The following is a 12,358-nucleotide window of genomic DNA, read 5'->3' on the forward strand; positions in this document are numbered from 1 at the left end:
TGCTGTTTGTCGTGATTAACCGGTGCTGCTGCACAGTGCCAGCATTATCCTGTCGGCGAGGTTGTCTTCTCCCACAAAAGGCCAGGTCCTGAAGGGGTATAAATCAGCATAACCCCAGTGACCTCAGCAGAGCTCTGCCCCCGTTACACCAGCTGAGGATCTGGCCCACATTTGTCAACAGCAATTCCTAATGAGACTTCTCACATGACACACATCAACTTGCAAAACTCCAGGAGGGTGCAAGCTAAGGTAACATAAACCATTCCGACGCAGAACCCAGTGCATGCTCTTCCAGCAGGGCAAAGACTAGAATACAGGCCCCCTTAACTCTGCCCCTGCAGTTCTGTTAGCCTTATGTGTGCCTCTTATTAAAGGGGTAGATTTCGCCCAGAGCAGTGGGTGTGCATAGCTGTACTGCCCCAGGACCAAAAAGATCATGCATAATGTCTATCTCAAAGGGTCTGTATTTGGAGAGCTGGGTACGTTACAAGACTCAGGGGGTGCATCTCCTTGGAAGAAGGGAGAACAGGGCTGGGGTGTTGGTTTCACAGAGTAAGACACATTCAAGAGGGTTTCTTTCCTAAGAGGAGCAGCCATAGGTCTTGGGAGAAGGGATCATGCCTGTGGGGGGCAGATGGCTCAGGGCAGCAAGCAGGAGGGAGACATGTCTAGCCTTGGTTGGCAGCAGTGCCAGGGGAAGTCTCTGCACCAGAGAACGAGCACCACCGCAATGCTGCCATCCCTGGAAGGCGGGACAGTGAGGTGCCACCTACACGGCCTGTCCGAAATCTGCTTCAAACCAAGCGTGGCTGCACGTCCTCCCTCACGTGTGTCTTGTTCAGTGAGGTGCTGCTGATTTTGCAGAGTGACAGCTGATTGATAGACACATACGTAGCAATGCATTTAATGTGGTGTTCTCAGGCTGATGCTGTACTGACTCACTGCCATGAGGACTACCCCAGTGTGTGGGGGGCGGTGGATGGGACTGAGGATTAGAGAGATGAAAACAGTCACCCCGCTGCATTTTCTGAGACCTAGCCACACTGTACCCGCCCTGATTACTTGAAGCTCCAGGGAGATGGGGCTCAGAACTCCCAGATGATCCAATATAGGGATGGAAAAGCCCAGGTATATTCAGCTGGTTCATCTCCCCCCAGGATCGTTTCCTAATGTGGTGTTACAGGAGGGTTGTCCAGCTTAGAGGAGCTGGTTGAAATTTTCTAAATTTTGATTTTTTTTTTCCAATTGAAAATTCCCATTGAACTTTTTTTTTGGGGGGGGGGGAGGGGGATTTTCACAATGGAGAAGAAGGATTCTAAAGCTTCCCTCCAAGAGGTCTCGCTGTCAAGAACTGCTCCAGGATAACTCACCCTACCTGTGAACATTCTTGACTTCGCCCCCTTATGTGGCCTTTCACTGTGCTAAGATTCCTCTCCCTTCCTTGGCATTAACATTTGTAGATGGCTACCGTGTCCTTTCTATTCTGGGTGATGAAAATTAATATTAGAGGCCCAGAGAGACTTCCTTTGAGGAGAGAGCCTGAAAAGATTGGGACAACTTAGTCAGAGGGGAGATGAAGAAGAGGGAACGTGTCAAAGGAATACACAATACCAAACGGCATAGAGAAGGGAGATTGGGTGAATAGAAGTGTCTATTCTCATAACTCAAGAACAGGGGGACAGTCAATGAAAGCAAAGGGTAGCAAATCTGAAACTGATTGACGTTCACACAGTGCATTAAACTCCGGAATTAAACTCCGGAACTCATTGCCACTGGATGTTGCTGAGGCCAAAAGATTAATGGGATTAAAAATGGATTAGACATTTTATATGGAAAATGCAACCATCCATAGTTATAATGGATGAGGTATTAATTTTTTTTAAAGAGATCTAAACCCTCATATTTCAGAGCACAAGTCAGCCAGTAACTAATGAGGGTAGCAAAAATCTTTTCCTAAGGGCAGGTTATTCCATAATTGTCCTCTAGAGGATTTCTTGCATCTTCCTCTGAAGCATCTGGTGCTAGCCATGACAGAAATAGGATGTTGGATTAGAATCACCTTAGGTCTGATCTGGTTTGGCAATTTCTATGTTCCTATGGAGTTGTGGGGAGAGGAGATAGAAATCTTGCTAGATAAGTTGTTGGATCAGAATTCAATCAGATTCTCTGCTGGGATTGGGATAAGACCCTTATTAAAGTCTGTAGGATATTTCCATAGGGATGAAGCCAATTGGCTACCACAGAATTTTCTTTTTTAAACAGGTTTCAGAGCAACAGCCATGTTAGTCTGTATTTGCAAAAAGAAAAGGAGTACTTGTGGCACCTTAGAGACTAACCAATTTATTTGAACATAAGCTTTCGTGAGCTACAGCTCACTTCATCGGATGCATACTGTGGAAAGTATAGAAGATCTTTTTATACACACAAAGCATGAAAAAATGGGTGTTTGACCACTACAAAAGGTTTTCTCTCCCCCCACCCCACTCTCCTGCTGGTAATAGGGCCTAATAACATCAGCCACACTATCAGAGGCTCGTTCATCTGCACATCCACCAATGTGATATATGCCATCATGTGCCAGCAATGCCCCTCTGCCATGTACATTGGTCAAACTGGACAGTCTCTACGTAAAAGAATAAATGGACACAAATCAGATGTCAAGAATTATAACATTCATAAACCAGTCAGAGAACACTTCAATCTCTCTGGTCACGTGATTACAGACATGAAAGTTTCAATATTATAACAAAAAAACTTCAAAACCAGACTCCAGCGAGAGACTGTTGAATTGGAATTCATCTGCAAATTGGATACAATTAACTTAGGCTTGAATAGAGACTGGGAGTGGCTAAGTCATTATGCAAGGTAACCTATTTCCCCCTGTTTTTTCCTACCCCCTCCCCCCCTCCTCAGATGTTCTTGTTAAACCCTGGGTTTGTGCTGGAAATGGCCCACCTTGATTATCATACACATTGTAAGGAGAGTGATCGCTTTAGATAAGCTATTACCAGCAGGAGAGTTGGGTCGGGGGAGAGAAAACCTTTTGTAGTGGTAAACACCCATTTTTTCATGCTTTGTGTGTATAAAAAGATCTTCTATACTTTCCACAGTATGCATCCGATGAAGTGAGCTGTAGCTCACGAAAGCTTATGCTCAAATAAATTGGTTAGTCTCTAAGGTGCCACAAGTCCTCCTTTTCTTTTTTAAACAGGTAGCATTTAATAGCAAATTAGATCCTGTCGATAGGTTATTTTTAAAGCCACCCTACAGAATTCTATAGCCTGGTTATAATTCTCTTACATTCTATAGGATGATTCAGGAAGCCTATAGACAGGCGAGTCTCTAATAAATGCCATAGGCCTTTAGCACAAAGGACATCTGAACTCAGAGCTAGAGCTTTGGCGATGTCTACATATGACCAGCAATGGCTAATACAGCGATCACCTGACTGCTTTACCCTGACATGACTTACATACGCAAAACTGACCCATCTTTATTGTTACCTTGTCCTCCACCCCAAGTCGTCTGTCTGTTTATCCACCTGTTACATTTTGTCCTAATCCAGGATTGTGAGCTTGTTCCACTCTTCCTACAGCCCTTAGTACAACAGGGCTCTGATCCCTGATTGGGGTCTCTAAGCATTATGATAATAGAAATGTCAAATAATAATAGCATCGTCTGGACTCTCTCAATTCCCATATTACTGGTATATCCAGGTGTAGTGTCCTTGTGTGCTTACATACACAGTGGGAGAGTTCTAATGCACAATCACAGCACTCAGAAATCATCCTGGAAACTATTAGGTTCAGTGTGAAACTGAGTCACTGAAAGCTGTAAATTTGGGAGTTGGAGCATAATTGCATTTAATACCTGTAAGTCTAATTGCCGTCTAGAAATGGGTCACTGGAGCCTAACCCATACCATTCTCTGGATTTGATTAAACTGGAGTGTGCTAACACCTCGGGGGGGATCTGACCTAGATAGCCAGTATAATCTGCTTTAGCCTAATTCTAGCTGAGATGATTAATTGAGGAAACACTTTAAGGGCTAAATTCTGACCTGGGACTTCCCAGGCAGTTTCCCAGTATGCCAATCTCAAGCTGAATTAGTCTCCAGATGCATTTTGAAAGGATGGGTGCATCTGGCTGACTTTCTTTGTCTAGAAGGTATAGTAGTGTCCCTTGCTCCACAGCAATCTGGAAGCAAGGGACACTACAGCCCTGGTAGTCTTAGAGACTCCTGCAAGGTGAATCAATGGGTTCCTTATCTGGTCATATCCCCCCTTGCACCCCACTGCACTTCCCATGCAGTGGAAGTTTCCACATGCATCCGACGAAGTGGCTATTCACTAACGAAAGCTCATGCTCCAATACGTCTGTTAGCCTATAAGGTGCCATAGGATTGTTTGCCGCTTTTACAGACCCAGACTAACACGGCTGCCCTTCTGAATCTTGATAGCGAAGTCAGAGTTCCCTGTAATGTCACTGGGTGGTGTGTGACTGAGCTACAGCAGCAGTGCTAACAGAAGGAAAACCTGGTATTGCTAGTGAAAAATAATAGGTAGGTACCACTCAGAGACCCCTAGCACAACAGGGACCTGATCCCTGGCTGGCGTCGGGAGGTACAATCTTAATATAATTAAATAATCACAGGGCGAAGATAGTCACAGCTTGCTCACTCTGTGATACAGGTGCTGGAACTAGGGGTGCTGCTGCACCCCCTGGCATGAAGTGGTCTCCATAGTATGCGGGGTTTACAGTTTGGTTCAATGGCTCTCAGCGCCCCCACTGTACAAATTGTTCCAGCAGCCCTACTCTGTGAGAAATGGCACCTACCTCAGCCATAACTGCACTGGAAAGGGCTAGTCCAATGAAAAATCCCATTTCCCTCTCAATTTTTTCCTACCTGCTATTGGTAAAGCTCCCCAGGACCTAAGTGAGAAACAGTTCTCTGTTTTCTTCAGTCTCACACTTTCCCCTGTTTGTGTGGTTCTTTTCACAGCAACTGCGGAGAGAGAAACATTATTTTAAGAGATGGGCCAGGGGACTTGCGGGGGATTGGTGGAGCAGAAACAGAAACTACTTTAAACTCTAAAAAATAAATTGACTAGATCTCAAGTTGATGGCATCCCTGTAAGATAAGGAAGCTCTACCTAAGAGAGATCAGGAATGACTACTTTGCCATCTAAAAACTGAGTAATTCCTTTAGGCCCCATTTCAGTGGTGTGTTCTTATTTGACAAGGCAGTGGGACTTGAGCACATGCTTAAATGCTTTGTTGACTTGGGAACTAATTGCCTTCTGCTGCATCGTTATATCTACAGTTTCTACCTTTTGTTCCAGGGGGCAAGGAGGGAGAGAGAATTATGCTTATTAAAGAAAATCCAGCACAAAAAGCACTTCCCCAAAGCAGTGTTTTTTTGGAATGACCTCTGCCTTCAAGATCTAGAAAGTCTGGTGCTCTGAATTTTTCCAGAGTTGGAATAAACTGCAAGCCAGCTGTCTACTGTCCAGCAGTCACACTCCAAGGTTTGGCTCTTAGCCAAGGTCTACATTACGAGTTTAGGTCGAATTTAGCAGCGTTAGGTCGATTTAACCCTGCACGTGTCCACACGACGAAGCCATTTTTGTCAACTTAAAGGGCTCTTAAAATTGATTTTTTTACTCCTCACCGACGAGGGGATTAGCGCTAAAATCGACATCGCTGGGTCGAATTTGGGGTAGCGTGGATGCAATTCAATGGTATTGGCCTCTGGGAGCTATCCCAGAGTGCTCCATTATGACCACTCTGGACAGCACTTTCAACTCAGATGCACTAGTCAGGTACACAGGAAAAGCCCTGGGAGCTTTTGAACTTCATTTCCTGTTTGGCCAGCGTGGTGAGCTCATCAGCACAGGTGACCATGCAATTTCAGAATTGCAAAAGAGCTCCAGCATGGACCGAATGGGAGGAACTGGATCTGATCGCTGTATGGGGAGACGAATCCGTGCTATCAGAACTCCGTTCCAAAAGACGTAATGCCAATGTATATGCCAAAATCTCCAAGGGCAAATGCGAGATCTTTACAATGCTCACAACTACAGCGGTGATCGGAGCAGGCTCCCGCTTGCAGTGCTGTGGCGTATGCATGGGCAATCCAGGAAAAAGGGTGAGAAATGTCTGCCGTTGCTTGCATGGAGGGAGGGAGGGAATGGTCACGGATGACATGTACCCAAAACCACCCACGACTACCTTGTCCATTATCTCAATTTTTTTTAATTAATAAAGAAATAATGCATGATTTCAAAACAATAGTTACTTTATTTTGAAGGGGGGAGGGTGGTTGGCTTACTGGAAATTAAAATCAACAAAGGGGGCGTCAAGGAGAAACACACACAATGGTCACACCATAGCCTGGCCAGTCATGAAACTGGTTTTCAAAGTCTCTGTGATGCACAGCACGCCTTGCTGTACTCTTCTAATCGGTGTCTGGCTGCTCAAAATCAGACACCAGCCGATTTGCCTCAACCTCCCACCCCACCATAAACGTCTGCCCCTTGTTCTCACAGATATTATGGAGCACACAGCAAGCAGCAATAACAATGGGAATGTTGGTTGCGCTGAGGTCTGACCAACAGCGCCAGCGAGCTTTTAAACGTCCAAAGGTACAAAAATTCTACCACCATTTTGCACTTACTCAGCCTATAGTTGAACTGCTCCTTACTACTGTCCAGGCTTCATGAGCCATGGGAGCAAGGGGTAGGCTGGGGTTGGTGCGATCACACGGTGCTGCCGGCTGGGAGAGCAGCCTGAGGCAGAAGCCTCCAGCTCGCAGGAGATCAGGATAGCAGAGTTGCAGCGGAAGCGGTGGAGCCATTCACCATTGATGCGAAGGCACCCAGGAGCTGCTGCTGTGTGACCAAGGCAAAAGAGCAAGAGCCCTGGAGCTGTTACATGTGTCAACCACAGAAGTGCTATGGGGTGTTACAGCGCGGACCAGACTGGAATGTACGGCTGCAAGACTTCTTCACCAGCGACAAAGGACAGGAATAGGTTGCACCTAAAATCTAAAAAGGCCCGCACATTTCCCAGAGTCACTACCCTTGATAACAAAACATCAATGATTGCATTGGCTACTTGGATCACAGCAGCCCCCACAGTAGACTTGCCCGCAACAGCAGTGGTGACGGTGAGCTGAGCGGGCTCCCCCTTGTAGTGCTATGGCGTCTGCGCGGTTAACCCAGGAAAAAAGCCGTGAAATGATTGTCTGCCATTGCTTTCATGGAGGGAGGGAGGGGCGACTGACGACATGTACCCAAAACCTCCCTTGACAATGTTTTTGCCCAATCAGGAATTAGGAGCTCAACCCAGAATTCCAATGGGCAGTGGTGACTATGGGAACTGTGGGATAGCTATCCACAGTGCACCGCTCCGAAAGTCGACGCTAGCCACGGTACTGTGGACGCACTCCGCTGACTTACTGTGCTTAGTGGGGATGCACACAATCAACTATAAAAACGCTTCTGAAAAATTGACTTCTATAAAATCGACCTAATTTCGTAGTGTAGACATACCCTGAGTCTGTCAAACCCTAAATAAATACAGGCCCATTGCCACTGGTAATGTTGGTCCCATTAGGACTGAGGTTGATGGAGCTGGATCTGTCCACCCTCCTGTAGGTGATCATGACACTACAAAAGACTTATTTTTTCCCCCTAGGCCTCCATGGTTATGTCTACACTGCAATTAAAAACCCGCTGCTGGCCTGTACCAGCTGACTCGGGAAGAGGGGCTTGGTCTAAGGGGCTGCTTAACTGTGGTGTAGACATTCGGGATCTGGCTGGAGCCCAGGCTCTAGGACCCTGCGAGATGGAAGGGTCCCGGAGCTCAGACTGCAGCCTGAGCCTGAATGTCTACACTGCAATTAAACAACCCTGAGCAGGAGTCAGATGGCACAGGCCAATCACAGGTGTTTAATTGTTGTATAGACTTCCCTACATTGCTTCTAGGGTCCTCGGGTTCCCAGGAATTGTGACTCCACCGGAGCCATGCTACCAAAGCTGCCCAGACCTGCAGCTGCCTTTTTAAGAGAGGTGAGCCCAAACCCTTAACGTGCCCCTTTAAGAGGCTCTGCATATAAGACTGTGCAGCCTGAGGTCAATTTTTGGCTTTAATGCCTGTCCCTCAGTTTCCCCATCTGTAAAACGGAGATCATGATACTTGGCCTTCCTTGTAAAGTGCTTGGAGCTCTGTAGAAGAAACAAGCTAGTTAAATGCCAAGCAGAGCTGATGGGAAAATGGTGGGGGAGGGAAGGGGATTCCCAACTTGTTATTGAAACTTTTTCCCTTGGCTTTTTTTTTGGGGTGGGGGTGGAGAGGTGTGTCAAGATTTCACCCTGCTCTCGTACTAAGTATTGTTAATTAATATGAATAAAACCAAGTCTCCGCACTGAGCAGTTTGGGGGGGTCCCTTTGACCTGAGGCCCTCTACACAACTATGCAATTTCTCTGGATCCCTGGGACATTACTGTGCGGGAAGCCAGGGTGTGAATCTACAGTGCCCCAGATTTCCTCGCAGTAATGTCCTGTGTAGACACTGCTGCAGCCCACACACCAAGCTGGTGGGTAAGTACCTTCCTCTGAAGCATGCAGCATTGGCCAGTATCAGACACAGGATTCCAGACTCGCTGGACCAAGTTTAGACTCGAGTCTTGACAATTCTTATGTTCCGTAGGTTTGTAAACATACAATAAACGGTAATGCTGGCAACTGTACATCAGCTGTGGAAATTTCTCATATAGTGATTCAACTTACAATTTAAATGTAACTTTAGAAAGGCAAATTAAATGTGGATCAAAGCATTATGACAGCTGACAGCCTTTGATATGAACTTTTGATATGAATACGGGGTGGGGGGAATGGGACGGGAAGAACACAGCTAAAATATTTGTGGATAATGGCTTTTAAATTGCACATGCAATCACATCTAAAAGGTTTGGGATTGTGCAGAAAGCTATTACCTTATTCTAGCACACAACATGTTGATATAGAGAGGAAAATGGATTCCTAGGGCCAATTTATCACTGCACTGATTCCTGGTTGAATTGAAAATGTTTAAGTAGTATATCAGTCAACAGGCATAAAACTTTACTGAGAGGCTGTTTTCCCCTCACCAGTGCTGTGATTCAACAAAGCACTTAAGCACAAGTTTATTCAGACTTCTCAAACTGAAGCTTGGTTGCTTTGCTGGATTGGGGCCTGAACTTGTGTGAATGACACTAGTATATTAGGGCTATGCTGCTTTGGCTTCTGATTGGCTTTTAATATTTATTTGCATATGGTAACGCCTAGGAGCTCTCATCATGGACCAGAACCCCATTGTGCTAGGCGCTGTACAAACTGAACAAAAAGATAGCCCCTGCTCCAAAGAGCTTACAATCTAAGTAATCATATCTTCCCTGTTTTTACACAACACCTTTCATCCTTCAGATCCCAAAGTCTTTCACTCTATTTTCACATTTACAGGAGTCCCTTCACCCACCACTGTTATGCAGCCACCTCTGGGGTAGAACCTGACAGCTTCTTAACTGGGCAAAGCACACCCATTTAAGGGCCTTATCTGAACCACAAAAATGATAGACGGACTGTGGCTAGATTTTGTCCCATGAATCATTTCAAATAATTCAGTATCATTAAGAGCTCACAACTTAGTGGTGGGTCCTTAACCTCTGAGGGCTTTGATTTCTGTCAAGATAATCCCTGGTGCATATCCAAGGATATGGTACTTCTTGCATTCACCCTTTCAGACACACAGGCACAGTCAGCAAGAGCTAAGAGGCAGTGGCGTTGTTAAATACTTGTCCTTCTGTCTCTGCAGAGCGGACAGTGGGTGACATCCTCAGCTCTGTGAGGAAGATGCTCAGATCCGACTGTGATGCTCATGGGCTGTGGTGCTCTTGAATGCTTCTTTTGTAATCTGATTCCCTGGCTATTCCTTTCTTTTTACAGTCTCAGCAAATACCGAGGCACTGATGGAATAATCAGCTGGGCACTCACTCACCTTTTGGATTTAGGTTTAAATCAGAAATCTTCATGCTCTTCCTTAAATTGGGTGCTCAAGCCTGTTGTGTATAAGAATAGGCTAGTATCTCTTTAAATAGTTTGTGAGTCCATTAGTGGTGCTCACTGTGGTCTATATTTTCGAAGGCACTAGAAACCAGCCCAGAGCAGCAGAGTATATGTAGTGATGTGGTGCATGTTTGTGTATGGCTAGCAAACATGGTTACTTGGAACCCAGTCGTGTTGGTACAATTGTTGTGTAGAGAGCAACAGACCCAACAGTTCCAATTCACTCTTTGCCATTCTGCCAATTTCCCGGGCTCTTCCACACTGCATGACCCACTTGGCTGCTTTATGCTATCTTGGATCACATGGCTGCTCCCCAGCTTCGTGTCCTGTCCCAAGCTCCTTTGATATCCTTGGTGTCCTCTGCGATAATCCTCCAACCACTAAAGCTATGTTGAGTTCCTCCAGGCGAAGTTCAGCTGTGTTCACAGCATCATGCACACTGTATGCAGCAGAGAACATTGTCAGAGCTTAACAAATAACAATAGTGCATCCATGTGTCATTCCAAAAGAGGTTGCTGTCAGTCCAATCAACAACCTGCCTAGAGAGAAGGGGCCCAGGCAGTAAAAAATTTGGATCTGGATTGTCTCTCTCCCCGAAAATCAAAGGTGTCTGGAACTGGGGCTTTGGCTTATTATGTTCTAGAGAAAGGACACAGCGGCCAAATTTGAATTCGCATTCAGGTACTTGGGTGTGCTGGACCATGTGATTTAGTGAAGCTCTTGTAAAGCCAGGAATGAGGAAGAGAGCTGATTGGCTGGATAGGCTGTCCATCACCCAGAGAGACAGGGGAGGGTGTTCCTTTCTCCACAAAGAGTTCTGAGTAGGGAAGCCCTCTGTAAAACTCCCTGACTCCAACTGAATCAGACTTATAGGAGAAAGGATCACATGGAGAAAGCTGGGCCTGTTGGAGTTATGCTATGGGAGGTGTTCCTTGCTGGAGGGTTTTCTCTCTCTTATTTAAGTAAATCTTAGTATTTTTTTAAAAAAAAAAACCCTCTGAGCTGGTCTTGCTGACATTGAATAGCCTTGCTGCTGTAATTTAGTGTGGGCCTGTTCTTCCTTATTGTTATTACAGGTGAATTGTTAGCTAGTTCATGATTAGGTTTCTGCGTTAGCCAGTAACCACTGGTCAAACAGCATGGTTACCCTCTCTGTATTTTAGCTGCAATCTTTTCCTCTGCCCAGTATTCCTTGGTCTATCCAGTCGGTATCCAGTGCTGTTATCTTATTATCAGTGTTTTCAACTGTTTTCCTTTTAGAGTTGCATCTTGATTTCTATGTGGCAAGATTAGACCATCAGTGGTTACTTGTTTTCCATGTCTACAGCTATTTCTTCTCTGGTTCATTAGTATTTTAACATTGCTTATCTGAACGCTTTTAAATTTTCCCACTCCTATGTTTTCATACCGCTAATTCTGCCGGTAGCCGTCTGCTCGGCATCTTTCCCTCATGCTTCTCATGCAACAAAGTATTTCTCATTGGCGGAGCAGATTCTGTAGAAGTTGCTGCAATGTCACAAACCCTCCTAAACGCTGCCAAATAAATGCTCTGAGGAACGAGAATAGCCTGTGTCAAGTATCTGAAGTGTGAAAAAGTGACGCTGTGAATGAATGGCACAGGGCGTTGAGGGAATTTCTCTATTTTTCCTTCAGTAACTCCAGACTGAAGTCACTCCATCATCCTTAAAAAGAAAAGGAGTACTTGTGGCACCTTAGAGACTAACCAATTTATTTGAGCATGAGCTTTCGTGAGCTACAGCTCACTTCATCGGATGCATACTGTGGAAACTGCAGCAGACTTTATATACACACAGAGATCATGAAACAATACCTCCTCCCACCCCACTCTCCTGCTGGTAATAGCTTATCTAAAGTGATCATCAAGTTGGGCCATTTCCAGCACAAATCCAGGTTTTCTCACCCTCCACCCCCCCACACACAAACTCACTCTCCTGCTGGTAATAGCCCATCCAAAGTGACAACTCTCTACACAATGTGCATGATAATCAAGGTGGGGCATTTCCTGCACAAATCCAGGTTCTCTCACCCCCTCACCCCCCTATAAAAACACACACACAAACTCACTATCCTGCTGGTAATAGCTCATCCAAAGTGACCACTCTCCCTACAATGTGCATGATAATCAAGGTGGGCCATTTCCAGCACAAATCCAGGTTTTCTCACCCTCCCCCCACCCCCATACACACACAAACTCACTCTCCTGCTGGAAATAGCTCATCCAAACTGACCAC

This window comes from Lepidochelys olivacea, assembly GCF_965140295.1.
Source record: "Lepidochelys olivacea isolate rLepOli2 genome assembly, chromosome: 2".
Lineage (NCBI taxonomy): Eukaryota > Metazoa > Chordata > Testudines > Cheloniidae > Lepidochelys > Lepidochelys olivacea.